At 38.4% G+C, this 5,804-nt stretch overlaps 1 pseudogene across 1 annotated transcript; it reads right to left on the reverse strand.

Moving 5' to 3' along the window:
• Positions 1-1,541: 1,541 nt before the first annotated feature.
• Positions 1,542-5,405, reverse strand: LOC145528619 (large ribosomal subunit protein eL15-like; annotated as a pseudogene). The gene is made up of 3 exons (XR_014070527.1): positions 5,381-5,405; positions 3,760-4,260; positions 1,542-1,644 (listed from the first exon to the last, which is right to left on the reverse strand). The product of XR_014070527.1 is annotated as a large ribosomal subunit protein eL15-like (transcript).
• Between the last annotated feature and the right edge of the window lie 399 nt (positions 5,406-5,804).

The following is a 5,804-nucleotide window of genomic DNA, read 5'->3' on the forward strand; positions in this document are numbered from 1 at the left end:
GCTTCCTGAATCAATCCATCACTCAGAAAATAGAACGCTACAGATAAGAGCACAGATCGTGTAAAAGTTTTTCTTACAAGGAGCCCTTCTGGTCTTGCCTCTAAGCTTCCAGGTTAGAAAGAAATTGTTAGGCAGATTTCATTGGGAAAAAAGCAATTCTTATCTTGTTACAGTAAATGCCATCTTGATATTTTTCAAAGGAACATTTTAAGAGATATTTGAAATGTGCTACAGTCCATGGTAAGAAAGGTACAAGAGAGAGTTGTTTAAGTCTAGAGCCTTCCTGTTTCCTAAGATTAAGAATGGGGGAAGGGCTCCCCTCCTGGGAATTATCATTTTGAGGTCACACTGCAACTTTGTAGCTCTGAAGAGGCAGGATGGAGCAGAGATTCTGCTTGGCCAAATGCCTCCTAGTCTGACCTTCAATTTCAGCACCTCTAAAGAAGAAATAAGACCTACCTCCCCAAGCTGCCAAGGACTTTCATTATGAAAATGTCTGGCACATAGAAGGTGCTCAGTAAGCAATCTCTCAATCATTTTCTCTATTGCTGTATTATCATATCAACATGATATATGGCCCTAGAAGACAGCATGCCATTACACCGCTACACCTAGAACCACAAATAGATGGAAAGATGGCCAAAGGGTGGGGGGTCCCTAAGGCATAGTTTAGTGCATGGGAAGCAATGGAACGTAGCTTCCTGAAAAGCATCACATACTAATAGCTGCATTTTTCAAAAACAGTAGTCTTCTTCCATTGGAGAAATTCTCAAGTTACATGAGGTAAAGACTTTTTGTCAACACAGAATCTCGAGGAAATGTTTGACACTTATCTAAGAGTCAGCCTTGAACTAGATGGATTATCTAGAAAAGAAAGAAAGCAGAGTATCCCCTGAAATTGGAAGAAAGTATGGTGGGAGCCATATCAAAGCAGTTTTACATACGAATAACAGCTGGAGGAACAGATGAGCTTCACTGGACATGGATGGATAAAGCCAGACTGGGCTTCAGAGATGGTCAAACTCAACTCCTATCTTTATATTAATAGGAAAGAATGGGAGCTTAGCAAGGGTTAGAGATTTGCCCAAAGTCACACAGCTATTTAATGGGAAGACCAAACCCAACAGCCGTGCTTCCTGGGCAGTATCTTGCCTTGCACTGTGATGGTCCCTGACTGGGAGGAGGCTGTCTGTCCCCCAGCAAGCTGTGAATCAATAGAGATTGTCTCCAGAGCTTCAGCCTTCTGGCTTTATGCACTTTTCCTGCAGTAACCATTGAGCTTCTGCTAGATGGCAGGTTATATGCTGTGTGCCCTGGTGAAGCACCAGCAAACCAGCTAAAACATGAGCTTAGGCGGTCTCGTATTATCTGTTGTGTGCAAGCGGATAGATAGTTAGAAGATAGATATAGATCGCCTCCTCCTCTTTTCTTCTGGAAATGAGTGAGACCCTTCCTTGGACAGCTCTGTTTTTTCTTCATTGCGGGAAACAGTCTCTCACTGATGCTTCAAGTACTTCCTCCCTCCATCCAATAGTTTTTACCTGCTCCTTTTGAACTCCATGTTAAAGAAGTGACAGTGTCCAAAGATTTCTTAAATTTTCTTCTATATTTATCTTACATCTCTCTATTCTTTTGCACTGTGTTCTAATAGAAATGTTTCAAAAAAAAAAAAGAAATGTTTCAGAATGAACTTTGAGTTCAATTCATTTCTCAATTGTGCTCTTTTGCCATTTACTTATTTACTTAAAATTTTAAGTATTTTAAAATTTCTCAGACTTGCAGATGGTTGTACTTTATGGATGTATCATTTTCCATGACTCTCTAAGAATATTAAATTAACACAAATTAATGTATATAATGTGTTTATATAAATACAATTAATGTAATATAATTTATAATTAATGTTTATAGTATTTTAAATGATAATAATTAATTATATTAAAGTCATCTTTATGTAATTAGCTCTATTTTCTCATAGTTTTGTCCCTTTCTTTTTGTTCCTTGATAATGTCTCTAGAGATGATTCTCTCCTTCTACAGGGCTACAAAATGAGAACCATAATAAAGAAGACCAGCCCCCTCTCCTGTCCCCACACCTTGCTCCATCCCTCCTCTAATTCGAAGCAATATATATTTTTTTGGTTTTGGTTTCAATCTAACATATATACATATATTATATATACATATATATATAGTATATTTATATTCATCTTCCTTAGATACTACGATATCTAAGTGCTATAAACACTTTCCACCAATTTGCTTTTTTTACTTAACCATACCTGCTGAGAATCAACCACAAAAGTATATGAAGCTAATTTCCCCTTTCTTGTTATGACGGCACAGTATTTTACTGTATGGATATACTTTAGGCTATTTAATAAACCCCCTAGAATTTTATTTTTCTACTTGTATTGACACCAACTACATGACTTTTCTCAGTAGTCATATGGGAATGGATAAAATGGCTTGACCCAAGACAACACTGATTAGACTTACCAAAGTTACTTTTAATAAAATTAACCCTATTCCCCCCTCACCCCCTGCCAAGCTTATAGAGCTCATAATGGTCAGAAACTACTACTGCAGATAAAATATTCACAAATTTGGAACCCAAGCTTTTCCTATCCTCTCACACTGGTGTCTGATGAACACTAATTTCCCTATCTTAGCCTCATTAGTTTACAAACCTTAGGGCTACTAATTCCCTTCTCATTTACCTGATGTTCAATTTCCATCAGTTCCAACATATACCAGTATGAATACAATGACTATTTGCAAGAAGTTCAGTATTCTACAAATCCCAGAGTCATGAGATTAAACCTGGAACTCCACCTTTTATGGGAACTTCAGTGGTACCATGGAGGCCAACGCAATTTAATTTAGGTTAACCCGGAGTTGTTTCTTTTGTAAGAGAACTGACCTGTAACACATTTATTCAATTCTCTTTAAAATGGTGAAAATCACTCAGTTGTGTCTGACTCCTTGAGAACCCATGGACTATACAGTCTATGGAATTCTTCAGGCCAAAATACTGGAGTGGGTAGTCTTTCCTTTCTCCAGGGGATCTTCCCAACCCAGGGATCGAACCCAGGTCTCTCGCATTGCGGGCGGATACTTTACCAGCTGAGCCACCAGGGAAACCCAAAAATACAGGAATGGATAGCCTATCCCGTCTCCAGGGAATCTTCCCCACCCACCCTTTACTTTTTGCCTTTTGGAACCAGGGGTTACATAAATGGAATATTAGATTAAGTTTAAAAATGTGGGCCTTACTCAAATTCGATTATTTTTCTATATATGATCATGATAAAGGATCAGGACATCCTTCATATTTCCAAGGAAAATTCAATTTAAAAGTCTTATTCTTGCCAAACTCCATGAAACTGCAGAGCATGGCATCATCCCAATAAAGCTATAGGTTTCACTGCACTCACCAACAAATCTAGTGGCTACTTTCTGCACTCCCCTTTTGTAGAATTTATTTTACATCTATTATACCAAATATCATTTTAAACACAGACATACAAATTTCCAAACAAAAGCAAAAGCATTTCCCTTATTAGAAAGAAGACACACCATCACCAACAATAAAGTCTTCAAACATCATTGCACTTTAGCTTTCATAATTTGACAATGCATTCAATGAGTCTGCAGATTAGTTTTAACAAACAAATTTTTTAAAAAAAAAACACACTTTTAAGTAGACAGGAATATCCTAAATTACTTATTATGTAGGAATTTTACAAACATTACCTACACAGGATCAGCAGTAATGGTGGAGCTGGAGCGTCCTGTACCTTCTCCAAGCTGCAAAGCAAGACCAAACAATAGCGTGGTGTAACTCGTGGCCCTTTTCAAACCCGTGGCTCCTTCTGCCTACAGGTGTTAACCCTAGCATATTCCTGTGCTGTGGATTGACTCGGTAATCCACTGTTGTCAGGGTTGCTTTTAATAGCTTCATGCGAGGGATCAATGAGAATAACCTCAAAGAATGTGTATGGTAGAATCTTTACCAACTCAGTAAGGATGCAGGACACCGAGGGCCCCACAGTCATCCAGCTTGCTCCTCCACAACAGACTGAAGGCTTCGTGCAAACTAGAGAGGCTGTGACCATGGTGGACAGGCTTGCCATAGGGGGCCCCTTAGGAACTGGGCGTTTGCAGCTACCGCAGCGCTCGCGAATCCCAAAGAAGCCATTACCTTTCTTGGCGTTGTATGCCAGCCTGCGCGCCTTGTCGAGGGGTGGTGCTGGGGGCCCTGTGCGAGTGAAGAGCTCCGAGGACCCTGACAGACGCGTGTGGGTGGTGAACTCAGCCCCGCACCGCGAGCAAACAGCACACGACTACGTTAGGCTGCTGCTTCTTCCATAGCTCCTGGGTGGACTTGGAAGTCCCCAACTTGACTCACCTGATGACTGCCACCAGACAGAAGGAATCCCCTAGAATTTAAATCCTGTCTGTGACCTTGAGTGAATGATTTAGCCTTTATGAATCCAGTTCTTAGACCCGTGCCTGGTTGATAGTAGTTACTCTATAATCTTTAGTGGTAGGAGAAGAAACTCTGGCTAGAAAACTTTATCACACTTAAAAAGGAAGGAAATGTAAATTTACATTAAGAGTTTAGACCAATCACTGGAATATAATGAGCACTCAATAAATAACTTTTGACACTATCATTATGTTATTTATTTTTAATCTATAATCCTTAATCATTAGCAAAAGAGTACAGTGAATGAATCAAGATGGTTTGTACATTGGTGTGATTATTTTTTTCAATTACTGGGAAATTTTGTAACTAATTTTACAAGAAATCAATTAGCTTGGCACAAGAACATACTTGGTTGGAAAAGTCTAACTGGTTATTAGCTATGAGATCTTAGAGGCTCTAACTCTTCAGAGGGGTAATTTTATCTCTAGGTGAGAGCCAACAGGAAATTTTAAAATAAATAGGTAAACCCCCAAATCACACAAATACACACACACACCCCTAGATATTATGTGTTTCCTGATGGAAATACATGGTACTACCTATGAAATATTTTTTGCTAAAATATTGAATCAGAATCTAATCATCCTCTGATCCAAAAAACCTATGAACAGGAATTACAGATATGAGAGAACAAAGATGAAATTAACAAAGTTCAGAATGTGGAAAACTTTATAGGAAAAAAATACCAGGTTCATCAAAAGTAAATTGCAAGGGAAAAATACATGGACAGAAACCCCTAAAGTAGACCATGCAATTCCTATTTCCTCCTCCACCCAGCCACTAGCAACCACCATTCTACTCCGCTTCTATATATTTGACTATGTTCTGTGCCTCCTCATATTAGGTGGAATCACACAGGCTTGGTTCTTCTATGACTGGCTGATGTCACCTAGCCTAATGTCCTCAAGGTTCATCCATGCTGATTGCATAATTATGCAAGATGGATAAGTTCTAGAAAATCTGCTGCATAGCATGTGCCTGTAGTTAATTATATTGTAGTATACAGTTAAAATTTCTTAAGAGGGTAGATCTCATGTTAAGTATTCGTACCATAATTTAAAAAAAAGAAGAGAGAAAATTCACAGCTCTGTGTCTTTGGGGACAATACTGTTTGAACCAGCCAATCTAAAAATTATGGTATAATTAAGGACATATGGACACTGAAAGATGTGAGAGATTATTGGTTCCCTTAGGTTTTATAATAGTATTGTTTTAATTTTTTTAAAGAAGTCTTAGCTTTTAAAATTGTATACTAAAACTACTTAATGATGCATTGAGTCAGTTGTTTCAAATTTCCAATGTTCTCTGAGATA

Source organism: Giraffa tippelskirchi, chromosome 12, assembly GCF_054371585.1.
Source record: "Giraffa tippelskirchi isolate mGirTip1 chromosome 12, T2T-mGirTip1v1.2.pri, whole genome shotgun sequence".
NCBI lineage: Eukaryota > Metazoa > Chordata > Mammalia > Artiodactyla > Giraffidae > Giraffa > Giraffa tippelskirchi.